The sequence below is a fragment of the Amblyomma americanum genome, chromosome 9 (assembly GCF_052857255.1).
Source record: "Amblyomma americanum isolate KBUSLIRL-KWMA chromosome 9, ASM5285725v1, whole genome shotgun sequence".
NCBI classification, from domain to species: Eukaryota; Metazoa; Arthropoda; class Arachnida; order Ixodida; family Ixodidae; genus Amblyomma; species Amblyomma americanum.
Window position 1 is genome coordinate 113,719,635 of NC_135505.1, and position 21,021 is coordinate 113,740,655.

A 21,021-nucleotide genomic window follows, 5' to 3' on the forward strand; every position below is an offset into this window, starting at 1 on the left:
ATATGTGTAGAAACTGTGATGATATGCGATAACAGAGCGTGCTGATTTCTTATATTTTATTGGCGAGCCGATGTGAACGCGCCATCGCCGACTTGCGACTGGGCGCTGCTCGACAAGTTCTTTTAACGCGACAGCGTTAAGGAGCGCGTGTCGCAGAAAAGCCGGTGTCGTCGGCGGATTGATAGATTGGTTGATTGATTGGTGGAATGCTTGATTGATCAATCGATGGATCGATTGATTAATTGATGGATTGACTGATCGATCGATCGATCAATTGATAGATTAATTTATATATCGATCGATAGATTTTTCCTTCCCTTAAGGCACGATCCGGGTGTCCAGCGAGAAATGTGAGACAGGCATCATTTCAATTCCATAAAAGCAATTGTTCATTTCATTTTCGCCCCGCCGCGGTGGCTCAGTGGTTAGGGCGCTCGACTACTGATCCGGAGTTCCCGGGTTCGAACCCGACCGCGGCGGCTGCGTTTTTATGAAGGAAAAACGCTAAGGCGCCCGTGTGCTGTGCGATGTCAGTGCACGTTAAAGATCCCCAGGTGGTCGAAATTATTCCGGAGCCCTCCACTACGGACCTATTTGTTCCTCTCTTCTTTCACTCCCTCCTTTATCCCTTCCCTTACGGCGCGGTTCAGGTGTCCAACGATATATGAGACAAATACTGCGCCATTTCCTTTCCACCAAAAACCAATTACTTACATTTCATTTTCCTTCCCTTACGGCCCGGTTGGGGTTCCGCCGAGATATGTGAGACAGACGTCCTTTCCTTAAATTTTCCAAGGGGACACGCGTCGCGCCGAGCGGGCGATGGCGTTCCGAGCACTCCTTGGCAATGCTACGACACGCTGTCGCGACTCACTTTTAAGGATGAAGCTTAAGCTTCCTCCAAATTTTTTTTAAGTTTCTTGTTTTTGTAACACAAAACCAAACCTGCGTAACGTAGTATGCGCGGTAGTGGAGGGGTCCCGAACTTAGTTCCGAACACGGTATTAATACCTCCGGCAGCATGGTTTCGGCCACACCGTGTTTTTTTTTTTTTTTAAAGCGCAGCGCAGCCTCCGCTTACTCGACATTTTCTGCATTTTGCTTGTAGCGAACAGAAATTGGAAATGGAAATTGGTTGTTGGGGAAGGAAATGGCGCAGTATCTGTCTCATATATCGTTGGTCACCTGAACCGCGCCGTAATGGAAGGGATAAAGGAGGGACTAAGAAAAAAAATGAAGAAAGAGGTGCTGTAGTGGAGGGCTCTGGAATAATTTCGACCCCCTTGGGATCTTTAACGCGCACTGACATTGCACAGCACACGGGCGCCTTGGCGTTTTTCCTCCATCGAAACGCGGCAGCCGCGGTCGGGTTCGAACCCCGGAACTGCGGATCAGTTGCCGAGCGCTCTAACCACTGAGCCACCGCGGCGGGTAGTAGCGAACAGAAACTTTGCAATCCGGGAACATAGAACTGGACCTGGACTACAGGATCAAGCCGGTATGCAGGCTGTTTCTCCTAAGACTTTACACAATTTTTAAAAGTAGACTTTTTTGTGTTAGAAAAGCGTTTTCTTCGGCATAGCATTGTTAGCAGTGCAGTACATCAGTACACAGGCGTGCTAACTAGCAGGCTGGTTAACTGTTATTGAATAGTTAACTTTTAAACTATTACTGTTAGATTCCTTAATCACTGAGAAACGTGTAGCCGCGCCGAAAGTAATATCGATTTCAGCTTTTGGAATTTCGAAAACGCGGTTCCTCGGCGCTGTGGCCCTACAAATTCTGGCTGCATCGCGCCAAAATTCATGCGCTTTCGAGTAGCTTGCAGGCAAAGCAACCTATCCAGTGCACGTAACTAAATGGAGAGGAATGTAATGTAAAGGACAGTCAGTAGGCGGCCTAAAAGAATGAAAAATAATAAGGTCCTGCTGCACCATTTACGTATAACAGGCTCAGGACTTAAGGGACATGGAGAACAATTGTAAGTATTTATCGTTCTTAGCAAAAAAAAAGTATTATCTGGCTCGTTTTGGGTACGCTGACGTTCTGTCCGCTAACAAAAGACGCAATTATCGGCGAGAAAGTTGGATTTAATAAATATTGATTGTAAAACAAAATCTTCCCGCCACTCGATTCAGACTCGCTACGTTATTACCGATAAAAAAGGGCTGGCTGCAGGCTGGTGGTTTGATATCTAGGTGTTTCTGGCATTAAACACGAACAATTGTTTTTTTCATTAACATAAGGCTTGAAGTGAACGAGCAGGCTAGTCTTCATCCGTGCAAAAGAAGTAAGAGGAATTTTTGTATTTATTTGTTATTCAACGGCCTTTCGAGCCCTCAAATTTAGTATAAATTAATAGCATGAAGAGGCAAACTTGACTGTAAAACACCGTTATTTACATGACCTCAGTTTGCTCTTGCTGTCCGATGGCAACGGCGGAACGTGCAAAAAGAAGTTGGGTCCTTAAACGGAGCAGTTAACGGTACCTATCCGATCCGAAATTGGCACCGATCCCGTACGGGCACGCTCGTCATTTCACCGCCCCAACCACACTCCTGTTCCGCAGTGAAAAAAAAGGAGCAGTTTCGTGCACGTGGTTCGTCTGAGGCGCCCTCTCGTGTTTTCGTGCGCCGCATATTGAGACGCGTACAGCGCAACAGACGCACTCGGTTTTCTAGCCTCCGCGCTGCATTCATTACCGAGGTTGCGGGTGACATGCAACACTGTCGTGGACCGATTGCCTCTCTTGTATTTTTTCCTATAGTCCTTAAATTATTCGCATCACGTCACTCGCGGAGTTCTGATAGCCAACATGGAAATCGAGGCTTGCAACGGGACTCACACGTTCGTCTGTTTACGGTGGCAGCGGCGTGTAACCCTTGGCACGTAGGACAGACTTCGGGGCGGGACGGCCGTGCCGAGTGTAGCTGCGCCGGCCGCGTTATCTGAGCTAGTCACGTGATGACCAGCAGCAAGGTCGCGCAAACCGCGGAGAGAACGACCGCCAGCTACGTTCCCTCCTCTATCTCTCTTCCCGTAACACGTTGCCTCCGTTGCCATCTGTCGGCGTGGCCTCCGTGATCTGCTTAAAAGCTTGCGAAGCATTCGTACAGATGGCTCTGCTATCGCCGTCGCGAATTAATAATATAATAATTGGTTTTTGGTGGAAAGGAAATGGCGCAGTATCTGTCTCATATATCGTTGGGCAGCTGAACCGCGCCGTAAGGGAAGGGATAAAGGAGGGAGTGAAAGAAGAGAGCAACAAATAGGTCCGTAGTGGAGGGCTCCGGAATAATTTCGACCACCTGGGGATCTTTAACGTGCACTGACATCGCACAGCACACGGGCGCCTTAGCGTTTTTCCTCCATAAAAACGCAGCCGCCGCGGTCGGGTTCGAACCCGGGAACTCCGGATCAGTAGTCGAGCGCCCTAACCACTGAGCCGGATTTGCTTTTTTTTTCTTTATTGCCTGGCTTTGACCCATAACATTTACACAAAAAACACTCAACAAAAAACACACAAAACGCTATGTACATACGACACTGTCGTGGTCAGCCATCATGAGTCTTGCTTCGTCATACTAAAATTCACGAAGCATACAGAGCGGATCTAGCCTCGAGAGCCACTCGGGAGGCTCCTCAGCTGTTTTCTGGATGGCCAGAAAGCAGTCCATTCTTTCCCGAAAATAAATTCGTTATTTAAGCACAGAAAATGAGGATGGGGTACCATTTGATCTCATAATGCTCTTGGGCCTCCACAGTATATGGCGCTGCAGAATGGCAGGCTATTATTGTGACAAAGACGCACGCACTGAGCCGGATTTGCTTTTGATGTCAACACGTAAACGGCCTGGGTAGCCCCGAGCTGGTATCTGGCACTGTGGTTTAATCTTCAGGGAACGTTTTGAGCTTTGCTTAGCCACCTGGGTGTGAATATAAACACCGAGTAGACAAGACGTGGTGTCACGTGATTTCGAGAAAAAAAAAGAAAAATGCTGGCAGGGGCGACTTCAAGCGAGACACGTGGAAAGCTCTTTGTTCGTATAATGTGAAGTCGATCACTGTGTTTGCGCCCATGACCAGAGTTGCCACAACCTGGTCCCGAATGAGATACATTTGTGTGCCACATATGCTACATAGTAAGATTAGAAAGGGTGCGAAGTTCCTGCATAACTAAACGTGATGACGAATCGGTACGGTCGCAACTGGAGGTGCATATGAGGCTGACGTGTTCATATGCCGGAAGCCACAGCAGCGTCACTGCCACACCGTTAGTCCTAAGAAGGAATATAGGGCAGCAGGTACCTGACGGTAACGTTTCGCCATTCGTTACATTTGGCGGATCACGTTACATTTCTACGCAGTGTAGTTCTCGTCCTCCCGCAAAAGCATGTGATCGCCAGGGCCATTCTATCTTCCTCCTCCCTCGCCTCAACCGTTCACATTCTCACACACTACTGGAGAGTTTGTCGGTCTTGTGATTGGCCAAGGTAAAGGGCGGTGACATTTTTGGAGGGAGGAATGACATGGAAGACGTCGACCAAGCCAGTGTGCCGTGTACAGGATCCCGCACGCGTCGATTCTGAGCAAGCTTGCATCGCTGGACCAGAATAGTTCGAAAAACAGCTTGAAACAAGCTGCAGTGACGTCAGTAATCAGCCTGTAGTGTTAGACTACCTGACAGTACAGGTGGTCTCCTTGATGACACGGACTGGTGAAAGGGAAAAAGATAACACAACACCTTACCTGAAATCTCTTCATGCGCCACAAGTACCGCTATATACGAAACATTTAGTGTTATCATTAGTGTTGTCATTCTGAACAAGGCTCCCTAGCGGAACCGAAACGTCTTTAACAAAGAATTATTAACGAGATTTAGGTGTTTATTTTCCTTCTGCCACGATTCTCCCCGACCAGGCGGGTTTCCGTCAAACTAGATTTTTTATTCATAACCAGTTTGTAAGTCTTAGTACATGCTTTTTCCCCACGCCAGCTGTCCCTCCCGGGCAGCCGTGATCGTATAGTGGTTAGTACCTTGCGTTGTGGCCGCAATAACCCAGGTTCGAATCCTGGTCACGGCATGTTTTTTTGTTTCAGACAACAAAATTCATGCCACGCCACATTGCCATCTTACTTCTCCACGATACCTCAGAGCCGGCGATCATATACTGTAAACGAATTTTTGCGTTTGTCGAAAAAAAAAATGTTTCGCGCATGACTTTTGGAAAATTTCGACTTCAAATAAGGGAAAAGATGGACATGATACTACGAAGTTGTTACCTATTTGGAACCACAAGTGTAAATTGTGGTGGGAACTCCGTGTGGCGGATTCTTTTCCCGATAACAATGCACCGTCCTTTCCAGAAAAGGCTTTTTTCTTAGGGCTGGGCGATAAAAAAAAATCAGTTTTCTTTTTTTATATATATATTTTCCTCTAGAGTGGGGCCCCACGTAACTGTGTTTGGAGTGTCCGAAATCTTCTAAACCTTGAGGACACAGACAATTAAGGATCCTGCCTCTCTGCGCCGCGATATTTAGTGCTCGCAAAATGTTCTTAAAGATCGGCGTTAGTCGAATTTGCGGAACGCTGAGCTCACGAAAATCATGTCATTTGCAGTAGCTTGATATTAGTAGCTGTACAGTGGTGGTAGATGAAGGCTTTAAATGCAACTGAAAGTGACCTGCAGGCAAACTGGTGCAACATTGTTAGCAACTTTCCTTGATTATGTGAAAACCTATATGTTGAACTTGGAGCCAGATGTTTTCGCGAACGGCAGGTGCTTATTTGTTAGTATACTGCTGGATGGATGCAGCGAGAATGCCAGTTACTGGAGAGCAATAGCCGAAGAAATGGGGGACAAAAGAAAATGGTAGGTGGGGTGTAACCTTTATATTTTCGTGAAAAAGGTTCAGCTTAAGTTAAGGACAACGCAGCTAGCCTTGGAAAGAAAAATGATAGGTGTAACGTTAAGAGACCGAAAGCAGGCAGAATGGGCGAGTGAACAAACGCGTGTTAATGGTATCCTAGTCGAAATGAAGAAAAAGAAATGGGCTTGGGCAGGGCATGTGATGCGAAGGCAGGACAACCGCTGGTCCTTAAGGGTAACGAAGTGGATTCCAAGAGAAGGCAAGCGTAGCAGGGTGTGGCAGAAGGTTAGGTGGGTGGAAGAGATTAAGATTGCGGGGATACGGTGGCCGCAGCTGGCAAAGGACAGGGTTAATTGGAGAGACATGGAAGAGGAATTTGTTCTGCAGTGGGAGTAATCAGGCTGGTGGTGATGATTACCTACTGCAGGGGGATTAACCATGAATTAAGCGGATTAACCGTGATGTCACGATAACTGGTCGACGCCATTTGCTGGAGGGTCTCAGTTGAGGGCCGCCGTTTCGTTTTGGAGGTTTTTCAGCGAAACGTCCCATTTCTGTGATTCAACATAAAAAAGAGCCCGCACCCATGCTAAGCGAGCGTACGTGTTTGAAGATTATTGACGAGCGATATTCGTAACAACTCGTGCAACGTCACTACTTCAATCGCCAAGGCGCAGCAATTCAGTGTTGTCATCATGAAGAGAACAGCGCAATCTGAGACACATTCAGTGGGACGAACAACGAGGAGAAAAACTGAAGGGAATACTTCGTTATATCCGTAGCTTCGTTGTAGTCCCTGCTTACCGAACTTCTAAGGGGCATCTCGTCATTCCTTTGTTATATCCATTATTTCGTTATAAACCATTTCGTTACAACGAGTTTCAACTTATATCGTTTGTGGCAGATACCCGTCAAGCTGCCACTTTTGGCACGCTGGCGTCATTCTCTCAAAAGACGTTTCTGTATAGTGCACTGACTTGCTTATACAGCCTTCTACTCATCTTTGGTGTTATCAGCTTTCGACGGCAAACTCTCGGGTATCACAGCTCCAGGGGATAGATTGGGGCACAGATTTGCAACCAGATAAAATCCTCGTAACTCCAAAACAGACTTAACAGATGACCTCATGCTCACCGGACACTTGTCGCACATCGCTGGTTTCTTTTGTCACTGCTAATCAAACGTTGGTCAAACGTTGCGCCCGAACGGTAAATGAAGTCTCACCTGGGTGATGTACACACGTATCCACCACCGCTGCCACGTACACGCCAGAAAACGGCAGTCTTTATAATAATAATAATTAGTTTGGGGGGAAAGGAAATGGCGCAGTATCTGTCTCATACATCGCTGGACACCTGAACCGCGCCGTAAGGGAAGGGATAATAGAGGGAGTCTTTCGGAAGTCAAATCACCAGTCAACAAAACTGTTGACAAAGAATTCCTAAGTAAGTGTTTCCATTGTCAAGCTCCGGGTGTACCTGGCAATAAACTGCAGGCATTTTCATGTGTCCAGTATTTTTTTAATGTTCCTACTACTTGCGGAAAGAAAGCTTTTCTCGTTTTATTTTTTTTTAGTTTTACACAACTACCTTTGACACCACACGCAATTCGGTACTTGACAGTTGAAAATCCTCTCTTCCTGTCCCCTCACCTCTTTCATTTCATTTCTCCATTCTGCCTGCTATCCTTTATTTCCGCTGCCCCAGCTCAGGTGCTTCAGTATCGATGGCAGATGCCGGGGCTAGCAAAAATCTTTTCCTTCCTTTTTACCATTATTTTTTAATAAAACCACTACCACCTCCAGTTGAAAATGATATTATCTGGTACAATAAGTCCCATGGTTCAATAGCTGCTATGCATAAACTGCACTTTGACTGACCGAAGTCTTGAAACAGCGAGTCTGCGACACGGAGTGTCTTTGGGCTGACTGGCCAGTTTTTCATTATTAAAGTTCATTTCACATGGTTCTCTATCAAGGAACATGACGACAGCGTTTATTTGCTTACCCCTGTTTTCTGTGTCTTAAGAATAAGGCAATGAAGAAAAAAATGACCCAGGTTCGAATCCTGATCATGAAAAATCTTCTTTTTTCTCTTACTCAACTCGGAACACCTCTGCTCAGCTCTCCATCCTCCTCCTCCGCAGAACTTCTTCAGAACCAGTTTGTAAGCCTTGGCACTCGCACTGTCCCTTCACACCCTGTCCCTCCCGGACAGCAGTGATCGTATAGTGGTTAGTACCTTGTGTTGTGGCCGCAATAACCCAGGTTCGAATCCTGGTCACGGCAACTTTTTCTTTTCCCACTCGGGACACCCCTGCTCTCCATCTTTCTCCTCCTTCCTTCATCAGAACCAGTTTCGCCTCCTTAGCGCCGGCTCTTTCCCCGTACCATCCGTCCCTCCCGGGCAGCCGTGATCGTATAGTGGTTAGTACCTTGCGTTGTGGCCGCAATAACCCAGGTTCGAATCCTGGTCACGGCAACTTTTTTCTTTTCCCACTCGGGACACCCCTGCTCTCCATCTTTCTCCTCCTTCCTTCATAAGAACCAGTTTCGCCTCCTTAGCGCCGGCTCTTTCCCCGTACCATCCGTCCCTCCCGGGCAGCCGTGATCGTATAGTGGTTAGTACCTTGCGTTGTGGCCGCAATAACCCAGGTTCGAATCCTGGTCACGGCAACTTTTTTCTTTTCCCACTCGGGACACCCCTGCTCTCCATCTTTCTCCTCCTTCCTTCATCAGAACCAGTTTCGCCTCCTTAGCGCCGGCTCTTTCCCCGTACCATCCGTCCCTCCCGGGCAGCCGTGATCGTATAGTGGTTAGTACCTTGCGTTGTGGCCGCAATAACCCAGGTTCGAATCCTGGTCACGGCAACTTTTTTTCTTTTCCCACTCGGGACACCCCTGCTCTCCATCTTTCTCCTCCTTCCTTCATAAGAACCAGTTTCGCCGGCGATGCAATTAATGGGCGGGTTGCTATGCTTCAGATTGATCTGGAAAAAGCTTTTGATTGTGTTTCTCATGAAATCTTGTTTTCCGTTTTAGACCATGTGAATGTCGGTTCAGTTATCCGCGAGGGTGTAGCCCTGGCGTATCGAAACTGCACGACAAGATTGATTGTTAACAAGTGCCTGGGGGCCCCCATTAGCGTGCAGCGTTCGGTGCGTCAGGGCTGCCCCCTCAGCCCTCTCTTATTTTGTATTTACATCGAAACACTGTGTAGGAAAATATTAGAAGACAATAGTATTAATGGCTTTAGGTTGCAAGCTGCTGAAGTTAAGCTGCTGGCGTATGCTGACGACGTTGCTGTATTCGCGGTTGATGAGGAGAGCATAAGCGAAGCTGTCGGGTGTGTACGCGAGTTCAGCGAAGTCACCGGTAGCGGGGTTAATTGGTTCAAATGCCTCGGACTCTGGCATGGATGGTGGCCATCCCACCCGGACCATTTTGCCAACGTACCGTGGACGACGACACCGGGCAAGTATTTGGGCGTTCCGCTCGATGCTTATCGCGAAAGCGAGGAGTATTGGAAACAGCAAACGAAAGAAGCACGCGACAGAGCTGGAAAATGGAAAGGCACCAATCTCTCCATTTTCGCCAGAGCTACAGTCTGCAACCTGTTTTTTATTAGCAAGCTCTGGTATGTGATGCAGGTTTTGCATTGCTCTCGGGTGCACATTCAGAAGTTACACCGGATTTTTGCCGTCTTTATATGGGCTTCCGAATGGGAACGTTGCAGCCGAACGAACCTGTTCCGGCGGGTAAAAGACGGGGGGTTGGGGCTAGGGCACCTCTTTTTAAGGCAGCTGGTGAACCGTTTTTTGTTTTTTCGCGACGTCTCAGACCCGTTCTTGCGCACCGTGTGCCAGGTGAGGCTGCGGCGATTGCTGTCCGAGTTTGTTGTTACCACAGAAGAGCTCTCGGGTGGAATTTTTGGTTACTACAAAGAGATTGTAGCAAGTGTTAGGTTTCTTTCAGCGCGTTTTTCTAGCGATTATTTGTATAAAACTAAAAGAAAGAAGTTGTACCATGATCTCTGTGATATTGTTTTCCCAGAGCCTATGTACAGGGCCTTGTACAGTGGAGGTCCTGGAGCTGATGTTTTAAAAAGGGTAAAGAAAATGCAGGTGCCACCAGGAGTAAAGACCTTCTTTTTTAAATTACACACCGGGACACTCCCAGTTAAAAAGTTTTTGGAAGGAAAGGATTTCTTTTTACCGTGGGGATCGAACTGCTTAATTTGTAAACAGCCCGAAACATTAGACCATGTTTTTTTGCATTGCTGGGAAGGGGTTTATTTTTGGGATGTGTTACAAAGGACAATAAAGAAAGAGCTACCACTTGACGCGCAGGGAATTCGTTATTTAAGCACAGACAATGAGGATGGGGTACCATTTGATCTCATAATGCTCTTGGGCCTCCATAGTATAAGGCGCTCCAGAATGGCAGGCTATTATTGTGACAAAGACGCACGACCTGCCCGAATTTATTTTCGGGAAAGAATGGACTGCTTTCTGGCCATCCAGAAAGCAGCTGCGGAGCCTCCCGAGTGGCTCTCGAGGCTAGAGCCGCTCTGTATGCTTCGTGAATTTTAGAATGACGAAGCCAGACTCATGCTGGCTGACCACGACAGTGCCTTATGTACATAGTGTTTTGTGTGTTTTTTGTTGAATGTTATGAGCCAAAGCCAGGCAATAAAGAAAAAAAAAGTATAGTGGTTAGTACCTTGCGTTGTGGCCGCAATAACACAGGTTCGAATCCTGGTCACGGCAACTTTTTTTCTTTTCCCACTCGGGACACCCCTGCTCTCCATCTTTCTCCTCCTTCCTTCATTAGAACCAGTTTCGCCTCCTTAGCGCCGGCTCTTTCCCCGTACCATCCGTCCCTCCCGGGCAGCCGTGAGGGATTCGACTTCCGGCCACCGAGCGTGACGGACGTGCGATGACGGGCTCTGTTGGAGCAGCTACAGCGGTCATGTCTGGCCGCGGAAACAGGGCATTTGCCTCGGATGAAGAGTATCAGGTGATTCTGCCTACCCTTCCTACAGGACGTGTTGTGTTGAACACAGTTTTTTTGCACGCTGACGTGCGGGCCCGTCCTTATCGGGTCGAAGATTTCAGGGATGCGCTGGCTCAGCTGATGCTGCTCCCCGAGGTTATCGCCTTGGGGGCGTATCGCATGAGCCATGTATGGGCTGTTACTTTCGCGAGTGCTGAGGCGGTGACGAAAATTCTTTCTGCCGGAGACCTGAAAGTCAAGGAACGCCGCTGTCTCGTCATCGACCCGGCAAACCAGGACGTCCGCGTCAAGCTGCACTGGCTGCTGCACAACGTGCCCGACGAAGACGTGAGGGTAGCCTTTGCTCCGTACGGCAAGGTGAGCGAAGTCTCCAAGGAGCGGTGGCGCGTCTAGGGTGTCGCTAGCAAGGGGTCGACGACACGCTTGGTTTCATTGAAAATGAGCCCTGGCGTGAAGCTGGAAGACCTCCCTCACGAAGTCAGGGTTGGCGGTGAGCTGGCTCTCGTGGTTGTACCGGGCAGAGCTCCGCTGTGTCTGCGCTGCCACGGTACTGGGCACATTCGCCGTGAGTGCAAGGTTCCACGATGCGGCGCCTGTCGTCGCTACGGGCACGAAGAAAGCAGCTGCGTACGCACGTACGCGAGTGCTGCCGTCCCAGTCAACACTGACATTTCGTCCGAACTTGTCATGGACGAGGCTGACGCGGAAGACGCTGCAGCAGAGGCAGGGGACAGCGTGGAGAAGGCCCCTGCTGTGCCCCCTACGGAAATATCCACAAGCGTAGAGGAGTCCAGCAGTAAGCGGCAGCAACAGGCAGCGCAGCCTGCAGAAGTCAAGGCGCCAACGGATGAAGTCTTGAGCGGTGGGGCGTCAGCTCCCGTCGTTCCCCAGCATGGTGACAGCATGGAAGTGACAGATGCGTCAACCAGCAACCAAGCAGGGAAGCGACCGCACGAGCACAGTGCGAATGGAGAGCCCAAAGTGAGCGAAGGCGACGAGCCGCCGCAGAAGACAGTTGGTGTCAGGCGACCGACGTTGAAACCGCGGCCGAATGTACAGGCCGATCAACGAGCGGCGGCTAAGCCGCCGCCTTAGTTGGAGTGAGTGCCCTGTGAGTGGTTTCTGTGGGCGTGAGATGGCCTTTTTCGGTAACGGACTGCATGGGCTGATTTTCCAGTCCATACGCAAGAGGCACTTGTGCAAGAGACTTTGGATTACCGGCACCGCACCCATTGAGCACCTCAGACTATAGGCAAGTCACCCGCACCGTCGCCTTGTGTCCCGAGGTATGCACCATATGGCTCCTGTACCTAAACTAGATGGCTTCTACACCTCTTAGAGCGTTGCGCATTGCAACAATTAATGTCAGGGGACTGGCTTCCAAGAAGCGTCAGTACCAGCTAAGCCGGCTGTTCGTTGATAATGACCTAGACATAATAGCCGTACAGGAGACGAAAGTCGAAAGACAGGAACAGGCGGACCTTATGGTGCAGCCTTTTACGGCACGCTACAATGTTTGTCTGTGCCATTCTTCTGGCACATCGGGCAGTTGTGCTGTATTTATTAGGAATTATCTGGGGATTGTCGAGCAGAATTTAACTTTGTGTCAAACTGGACGTTTGGTTGTAGTGGATTTTTTTTATTGCAATTTGCTATGAAGAGTCATATGCGTGTATGCTCCTAACAGGGAGAACGAGCGCAAGGAATTTTTTGAGCACGTTGAACAATATGTGCGCTGTGAGCGGTTAATTGTGCTTTTGGGCGACTTTAACTGCGTTTGTAAAGCAGAGGATAGAATTACAAAAAGACTCCTTCGTGACAAAAGTGCGGAATTGTTGAATTCGATTGTGCAAGAAAATGGTTTAGATGATGTTGCTGAAGTTCTTTCGGTAGCGCCGCACTTTACTCACTTCAAGGGTGAAAGTCACGCGAGACTTGACAGAGCGTATATGTGTCGCTTGACCTGATTCTTTTGTGCAATAGCTACGAGGTAAAACACATGTCTTTTACCGACCACAGCTTAGTTACGTTTACCCTGGGGAACAAAGACAAGAAATCTCGTTTCTCGTGGGACCTGTGAAAGTTTAACGCACAGTTACTCGAGGATGAACGCTTTGACATTAAATTTAATGAATGCATTAAAGCATTGCTATCAGCAGAGCCTGGGAACTGGGTAATTAGGTGGGAAGATTTCAAAGAGCAAGTGAAAATAAACGCGATTGAAAGGGCAAGCATCATATGCCACGATAAACGTGTTAAAGAAAAAGAACTACATTGCCAACTTGACTTGCTCGTAAGCATGGAAAGTTCTCAGCCGGGAAGATATAAGAAAGAAATAAGAGATACAAAAAGTAAACTTGAGATTATCGAAAAAGACAAGTATACAGCTGCCATGATACGGGCCCGTGCTGAACGCCTCTGGCTTGACCAAGTACCTACTAAACGCTCGCTTAGTGACGAAAAGAAGTACGCGACTCAGAATGAAGTGAGACAAATCAGGTACAGAAACGAGGTAACGAATGATAGCAAAGTGATTCAGTTAGCGTTTGTTGAGCAGTATCGAGAATTGCTTGAGTGGCGACGGCTTGAAGAAGAGGGGTTTGCAAACACGTTCTTGTCCCGTATGCCAAAACTAGGAGACGATATAAAACAAGGGCTGGAGGTACCAATCAGCGTAAGCGAAGTGGGAAGAGCAATCGAAGAGCTGAGTGCCGGAAAATCTCCCGGTCCTGACGGCTTTGGTAGTGAATTTTATAAGTTCAAAGCCGAACTCACCCAAGCTCTCCACTGCGTCTTCACCGAAATTTATGAGACAAAGAAAATGCCACTATCATTTAAAACAGCACACGTGGTTTTAATACCCAAGAGTGAGGACCAGGCTAAACTTCTGTCCGTTGGGGCTTATCGGCCGATAAGCCTAACCAACGTTGACTATAAAGTGTTTATGAAGATTCTTGCCAACAGACTGCAAAATGTCATAAAGGACCTTGTAGGGCCCCACCAAACGTGCGGTATTAAAGGTCGCACCATTGGAACAAATGTGCACATTGCTAGAACTGTTCTTGAATGCTGCGATGCCTTCGGGGGCCGAGTTGCCATGATACAGCTTGACCTTGCAAAGGCCTTCGATCGAGTGTCAAACGACATTCTTTTCGCCATTCTAGAATATGCCAACGTCGGCTCTGTGATAATACAAGGTGTACAGATGGCGTACGACAACTGTGTTACCCGAATTATAGTGAACAAACAGCTGACTGAACCTGTACCTGTGTGTTCTTCGGTCAGGCAGGGTTGCCCGCTCTCGCCTTTGCTCTTTGCGATCTACCTTGAGCCTTTTCTGTTATCACTGCTGCACAATGATGGGATCTGCGGTTTCACTCTTCTGTCGGCGCAAGTAAAAGTGCTTGCTTACGCTGATGATATTGCTGTTTTTTTGCGCGGATCAAGAAAGCGTTAAAGAAGTTGTGAAAGTTGCGGGGGAATATTGCAAAAAGACTGGGTCCGAAATTAACTGGGATAAGTGCACAGGTTTTTGGCACGGTGATTGGGACAGCACACCTGCCGTGTTTGCTAACATGAAATGGACGACCGCCCCTGCGAAGTACTTGGGGGTACCCTTGGAGCACTATAAAAGCAGTACGGAGTTGTGGGGTGAGATAACGCAGAGTGCAAGGAGAAAAGCGGATGGCTGGAAAGGACGTGACCTTTCTGTTTTCGCGCGCGCAAGTGTGTGCAATGTATTTTTAATAGCCAGAATTTAGTATTTATTGCAGTTCGTGCTCATTACCCGAGCAAACCTGCAGAAGCTGCATAGAGTGTTTGCTGTCTTTATTTGGAGCTCAAATTGGGAGCGAACAAGTCGAGTTAATCTGTTCTTTCCGGTCAAAAGGGGCGGCCTTGGTCTTTCTAATTTGTTTCTGAAGCAAGTTGTCTCAAGATTTTTGTTTCTACGTGATCAAACCGACCCTTTGTTGCGCACAATGTTGCAGGTGCGCTTAGGCTACGTGTTGCCGGAATTTGTCGTGTCCAGTTACCCGGCCACGAATCGTGCTGTAACAGGCTTTTTGCGTGAAGTTGTGGCAGCCTTTCGCACTTTGAGCGCTCACTTTTCTACACAGTATCTATCTGCTGTACCCAGGAAAAAACTGTACAAAGATTTGCTAGATATATTTATACCTGCTCCCTTATACCGTTCCTTTTGCTGCGGAGGCCCAGGCAAAGATGTGTTAAAGCGAGTTAAGAAGATGCCGGTAAGACCGACTGTGAAATCCTTTTTCTTTAAACTTCATACCGGTACCCTTCCGGTGAAAACATGGCTAAACGATAAAGGCATTTTTGTGCCCTGGACCACCGACTGCATACTCTGCAAAAAACCCGAGACCATCGAACATGTGTTTATCGACTGCTGGGACCCGGTTTTCCACTGGGACATCTTGCAAAGAACATTGAAGAAAGAACTACCTGTAACTCCTTATGGCATCCGGTTTCTACCTATAGAAAGTGAGGAGGTTCCTTACGACATGTTTATGCTACTGGGGCCTCCACAGCATCTGGAAAACGAGAATGGCGGCCAGGCACGCCGACGCAAATGTGCGACCAGTGAGAGAAAACTTTATAGAAAGTGCAGTTTTCCTGAGAGATGTTCTCCGCAGTCAACCCCAGCCGCCGGACTGGGTGGCAGTTATGGATGAACTGATTAACATGAAAAAGTTTTAACCCATTGTCTCGGCCAAAGTGTGGCTAGAGATTTTTATGTATTGTTTACCGGTAATAAAAAAAAAAGTCCCTCCCGGACAGCCGTGATCGTATAGTGGTTAGTACCTTGCGTTGTGGCCGCAATAACCCAGGTTCGAATCCTGGTCACGGCAACTTTTTTTCTTCTTCCCACTCGGGACATCCCTGCTCTCCATCTTTCTCCTCCTTCCTTCATCAGAACCAGTTTGGCTTCCTTGGCGCCAGCTCTTTCCCGCGTCATCCGTCCTCCCGGACAGCCGTGATCGTATAGTGGTTAGTACCTTGCGTTGTGGCCGCAATAACCCAGGTTCGAATCCTGGTCACGGCAACTTTTTTTCTTCTTCCCACTCGGGACACCCCTGCTCTCCATCTTTCTCCTCACTTCTTCATCAGAACCAGTTTGGCTTCCTTGGCGCCGGCTCTTTCCCCGTGCCGTCCGTCCCTTCCGGGCAGCCGTGATCGTATAGTGGTTAGTACCTTGCGTTGTGGCCGCAATAACCCAGGTTCGAATCCTTGTCACGGCAACTTTTTTTCTTCTTCCCACTCGGGACACCCCTGCTCTCCATCTTTCTCCTCACTTCTTCATCAGAACCAGTTTGGCTTCCTTGGCGCCGGCTCTTTCCCCGTGCCGTCCGTCCCTTCCGGGCAGCCGTGATCGTATAGTGGTTAGTACCTTGCGTTGTGGCCGCAATAACCCAGGTTCGAATCCTTGTCACGGCAACTTTTTTTTCTTCTTCCCACTCGGGACACCCCTGCTCTCCATCTTTCTCCTCACTTCTTCATCAGAACCAGTTTGGCTTCCTTGGCGCCGGCTCTTTCCCGTGCCGTCCGTCCCTTCCGGGCAGCCGTGATCGTATAGTGGTTAGTACCTTTGCGTTGTGGCCGCAATAACCCAGGTTCGAATCCTTGTCACGGCAACTTTTTTTCTTCTTCCCACTCGGGGACACCCCCTGCTCTCCATCTTTCTCCTCACTTCTTCATCAGAACCAGTTTGGCTTCCTTGGCGCCGGCTCTTTCCCCGTGCCGTCCGTCCCTTCCGGGCAGCCGTGATCGTATAGTGGTTAGTACCTTGCGTTGTGGCCGCAATAACCCAGGTTCGAATCCTGGTCACGGCAACTTTTTTCTTCTTCCCACTCGGGACACCCCTGCTCTCCATCTTTCTCCTCACTTCTTCATCAGAACCAGTTTGGCTTCCTTGGCGCCGGCTCTTTCCCCGTGCCGTCCGTCCCTTCCGGGCAGCCGTGATCGTATAGTGGTTAGTACCTTGCGTTGTGGCCGCAATAACCCAGGTTCGAATCCTGGTCACGGCAACTTTTTTTCTTCTTCCCACTCGGGACACCCCTGCTCTCCATCTTTCTCCTCCTTCTTCATCAGAACCAGTTTGGCCTCCTTGGCGCCGGCTCTTTCCCCGTGCCGTCCGTCCCTTCCGGGCAGCCGTGATCGTATAGTGGTTAGTACCTTGCGTTGTGGCCGCAATAACCCAGGTTCGAATCCTGGTCACGGCAACTTTTTTTCTTCTTCCCACTCGGGACACCCTGCTCTCCATCTTTCTCCTCCCTTCTTCATCAGAACCAGTTTGGCTTCCTTGGCGCCGGCTCTTTCCCCGTGCCGTCCGTCCCTTCCGGGCAGCCGTGATCGTATAATGGTTAGTACCTTGCGTTGTGGCCGCAATAACCCAGGTTCGAATCCTGGTCACGGCAACTTTTTTTCTTCTTCCCACTCGGGACACCCCTGCTCTCCATCTTCCTCCTCCCTTCTTCATCAGAACCAGTTTGGCTTCCTTGGCGCCGGCTCTTTCCCCGTGCCGTCCGTCCCTTCCGGGCAGCCGTGATCGTATAGTGGTTAGTACCTTGCGTTGTGGCCGCAATAACCCAGGTTCGAATCCTGGTCACGGCAACTTTTTTTCTTCTTCCCACTCGGGACACCCCTGCTCTCCATCTTTCTCCTCCCTTCTTTTTTTTTTCTTTATTGCCTGGCTTTGACTCATAACATTTACACAAAAAACACTCAACAAAAACACACAAAACGCTATGTACATACGACACTGTCGTGGTCAGCCATCATGAGTCTGGCTTCGTCATACTAAAATTCACGAAGCATACAGAGCGGCTCTAGCCTCGAGAGCCACTCGGGAGGCTCCGCAGCTGCTTTCTGGATGTCCAGAAAGCAGTCCATTCTTTCCCGAAAATAAATTCGGGCAGGTCGTGCGTCTTTGTCACAATAATAGCCTGCCATTCTGGAGCGCCATATACTGTGGAGGCCCAAGAGCATTATGAGATCAAATGGTACCCCATCCTCATTGTCTGTGCTTAAATAACGAATTCCCTGCGCGTCAAGTGGTAGCTCTTTCTTTATTGTCCTTTGTAACACATCCCAAAAATAAACCCCTTCCCAGCAATGCAAAAAAACATGGTCTATTGTTTCGGGCTATTTACAAATTAAGCAGTTCGATCCCCACGGTAAAAAGAAATCCTTTCCTTCCAAAAACTTTTTAACTGGGAGTGTCCCGGTGTGTAATTTAAAAAAGAAGGTCTTTACTCCTGGTGGCACCTGCATTTTCTTTACCCTTTTTAAAACATCAGCTCCAGGACCTCCACTGTACAAGGCCCTGTACATAGGCTCTGGGAAAACAATATCACAAAGATCATGGTACAACTTCTTTCTTTTAGTTTTATACAAATAATCGCTAGAAAAACGCGCTGAAAGAAACCTAACACTTGCTACAATTTCTTTGTAGTAACCAAAAATTCCACCCGAGAGCTCTTCTGTGGTAACAACAAACTCGGGCAGCAATCGCCGCAGCCTCACCTGGCACACGGTGCGCAAGAACGGGTCTGAGACGTCGCGAAAAAACAAAAAACGGTTCACCAGCTGCCTTAAAAAGAGGTGCCCTAGCCCCAACCCCCCGTCTTTTACCCGCCGGAACAGGTTCGTTCTGCTGCAACGTTCCCATTCGGAAGCCCATATAAAGACGGCAAAAATCCGGTGTAACTTCTGAATGTGCACCCGAGAGCAATGCAAACCTGCATCACATACCAGAGCTTGCTAATAAAAAACAGGTTGCAGACTGTAGCTCTGGCGAAAATGGAGAGATTGGTGCCTTTCCATTTTCCAGCTCTGTCACGTGCTTCTTTCGTTTGCTGTTTCCAATACTCCTCGCTTTCGCGATAAGCATCAAGCGGAACGCCCAAATACTTGCCCGGTGTCGTCGTCCACGGTACGTTGGCAAAATGGTCCGGGTGGGATGGCCACCATCCATGCCAGAGTCCGAGGCATTTGGACCAATTAACCCCGCTACCGGTGACTTCGCTGAACTCGCGTACACACCCGACAGCTTCGCTTATGCTCGCCTGATCAACCGTGAATACAGCAACGTCGTCAGCATACGCCAACAGCTTAACTTCAGCAGCTTGCAACCTAAAGCCATTAATACTATTGTCTTCTAATATTTTACTACACAGTGTTTCGATGTAAATACAAAATAAGAGAGGGCTGAGGGGGCAGCCCTGACGCACTGAACGCTGCACGCTAATGGGGCCCCCAAGCACTTGTTAACAATCAATCTTGTCGTGCAGTTTCGATACGCCAGGGCTACACCCTCGCGGATAACTGAACCGACATTTCACATTGTCTAAAACGGAAAACAAGATTTCATGAGAAACACAATCAAAAGCTTTTTCGAGATCAATCTGAAGCATGGCCACCCGCCCATTAATTACATCGCAGGTTTCAAGTACACTGCGTGCTTTGTGAATGTTGGAAAAAATCGATCGCCCTTTTATTCCACATGTCTGGTGGGGGTCCAACAATTTCCTTTATCACTGTCTGTAGTCTTCGCGCCAATACCTTCATAAAATTTTGTAGTCCACATTAGTGAGTGCTATCGGTCGATATGCGGTAACAGATTTTAATTTCTCTATATCATCAGTTTTCGGTATGAGTACCGTATGGGAGGTCCCAAAAGACGGAGGCAAAAAGTTTATTCCATAGGCTTCGTTAAACATTGTACATAGCACCGGGGCAATTTCATGCTTAAATTCTTTATAAAATGCCGCACTGAATCCATCTGGTCCTGGTGATTTTCTGAGGTTTAATTCATCTATCGCATGCCCTACTTCGTTTTCAGTTATTTCTAGTTCCATTTTCTTTTTCCTTTCTTCGTCCAGCCGTGGCATTGCACCAAGAAACTGATGCTTAAATGCGACTGCGTCTGCCGGATGCCACGAAAAAAGCCTCTGGTAGAATTGTGTAAAGGCTGCTTCGATGTGGTCATTGTCTGCCGATAAGATACCCCCCCATTCTATTTTATCGATGTGATTACTTTCAGCGTGGGCTTTTTCTAAACCGAGAGCACGTTTTGATGGCGCTTCGCCAGCAGCTGTGTCTTCCGCCCTCGCCCTCACCAGTGCTCCGCGATAACGCCGTTCTTCCATGAGTTCTATCTTTTGCTTGGTTTTCCTGACATCTTCAATCCATTTCCCAGGCGCCTTGCATTCCTGCTTCAGCAACGTTTCCAGTAGTGCCTTTAACTCAGCTTCGTCTTGTTTTTCCTTATACCGTATACAAGTGGCCCTTTCTATTGCTTTGAGTTTTAAAGATTCTTTGCTTAACTCCCACTGCTGCCATATCTTCAGGTTCTTGCACGGGTTTATTTTTCCTATTTCATCCTTTACTGCTCGGTAGTAGACATCGTCGCGAAGAAGCGTGTCGTTTAGCTTCCACATTTCCCATGAAAATGCCTTGCCTCGCTTGACACTTCGAGGCAGCACTCAACTAAACAGTGGTCTGAGAAGGACACTCCCACAACTTCGTACTGGCTGCATACAGGGGCAAGGACAACTGATGTATAAATGCGGTCCAGCCGTGCATGGCTTGAGCCCTGAAAATGGGTGAACTTCACTGCCCGCGCACCCTCAAGACATTCAGCCACATCTTCGAGGTTTCCGTTATCAATAATTCTGATCAACACTTCAGTGCTCCTGTCTCGAAACCCCCGGATGCTTGACTTATCGCGAGCATTTAGGACACAATTGAAGTCCCCTAAGACGATGAGCTGCCTTTCCGTGCAAACGCGTTCTAGGAGGCTTTGGAAAAAGCAACTCTTTCCTCTACCCCATTCGGTGCATACACGACAACAATGCGCCACTCAATGCTATTCAGGAAAAGTCAAGGACAATACACCGGCAGACACACACGAAAAATATGCTTGCACCTCTAGCCCCGGGATCTTCTTTACAAAGAGCACGCAACCAGCAGATGTCCCCACTGCATGACTGACGACAGCAAAAAATCTAGTCGTGAAACGCAGCACCATGCTGTCGGTTCCTTCGTTGCCGTCCACTTTCGTCTCTTGCACGGCCAATACATCTATCTCGCGCTCCGTAATAAGTCGATACACCTGAC

The 21,021-nt window shown here is 48.4% G+C and overlaps 1 protein-coding gene and 11 non-coding genes across 14 annotated transcripts in view; 11 read left to right on the plus strand and 1 right to left on the minus strand.

The window, feature by feature from the left end:
* LOC144104128 (triokinase/FMN cyclase-like) overlaps window positions 1-2,973 on the minus strand; it is a 203,296-nt gene extending 200,323 nt beyond the window's left edge. The window contains exon 1 of one of the 3 annotated variants that reach the window (XM_077636955.1): window positions 2,897-2,973. The gene's annotated coding sequence lies outside the window, so the exon portion shown is untranslated. Of the gene's footprint in view, window positions 1-2,845 lie in introns of all 3 variants that reach the window. The other 2 variants (XM_077636956.1, XM_077636957.1) reach the window with 2 other exon arrangements.
* Window positions 2,974-5,012: 2,039 nt separating this feature from the next.
* On the plus strand, window positions 5,013-5,084 carry TRNAH-GUG (transfer RNA histidin (anticodon GUG)). Its single transcript has one exon. It is a non-coding gene; the product is annotated as a tRNA-His (tRNA).
* Window positions 5,085-8,279: 3,195 nt separating this feature from the next.
* Window positions 8,280-8,351, plus strand: TRNAH-GUG (transfer RNA histidin (anticodon GUG)). Its single transcript has one exon. It is a non-coding gene; the product is annotated as a tRNA-His (tRNA).
* Window positions 8,352-8,473: 122 nt separating this feature from the next.
* TRNAH-GUG (transfer RNA histidin (anticodon GUG)) lies at window positions 8,474-8,545 on the plus strand. The gene has a single exon. It is a non-coding gene; the product is annotated as a tRNA-His (tRNA).
* Window positions 8,546-8,667: 122 nt separating this feature from the next.
* On the plus strand, window positions 8,668-8,739 carry TRNAH-GUG (transfer RNA histidin (anticodon GUG)). The gene has a single exon. It is a non-coding gene; the product is annotated as a tRNA-His (tRNA).
* A 6,941-nt stretch (window positions 8,740-15,680) lies between these two features.
* TRNAH-GUG (transfer RNA histidin (anticodon GUG)) lies at window positions 15,681-15,752 on the plus strand. The gene has a single exon. It is a non-coding gene; the product is annotated as a tRNA-His (tRNA).
* Window positions 15,753-15,874: 122 nt separating this feature from the next.
* Window positions 15,875-15,946, plus strand: TRNAH-GUG (transfer RNA histidin (anticodon GUG)). Its single transcript has one exon. It is a non-coding gene; the product is annotated as a tRNA-His (tRNA).
* Window positions 15,947-16,661: 715 nt separating this feature from the next.
* Window positions 16,662-16,733, plus strand: TRNAH-GUG (transfer RNA histidin (anticodon GUG)). Its single transcript has one exon. It is a non-coding gene; the product is annotated as a tRNA-His (tRNA).
* A 123-nt stretch (window positions 16,734-16,856) lies between these two features.
* Window positions 16,857-16,928, plus strand: TRNAH-GUG (transfer RNA histidin (anticodon GUG)). The gene has a single exon. It is a non-coding gene; the product is annotated as a tRNA-His (tRNA).
* Window positions 16,929-17,051: 123 nt separating this feature from the next.
* TRNAH-GUG (transfer RNA histidin (anticodon GUG)) lies at window positions 17,052-17,123 on the plus strand. Its single transcript has one exon. It is a non-coding gene; the product is annotated as a tRNA-His (tRNA).
* A 123-nt stretch (window positions 17,124-17,246) lies between these two features.
* On the plus strand, window positions 17,247-17,318 carry TRNAH-GUG (transfer RNA histidin (anticodon GUG)). Its single transcript has one exon. It is a non-coding gene; the product is annotated as a tRNA-His (tRNA).
* A 124-nt stretch (window positions 17,319-17,442) lies between these two features.
* Window positions 17,443-17,514, plus strand: TRNAH-GUG (transfer RNA histidin (anticodon GUG)). Its single transcript has one exon. It is a non-coding gene; the product is annotated as a tRNA-His (tRNA).
* Window positions 17,515-21,021: the final 3,507 nt, after the last annotated feature.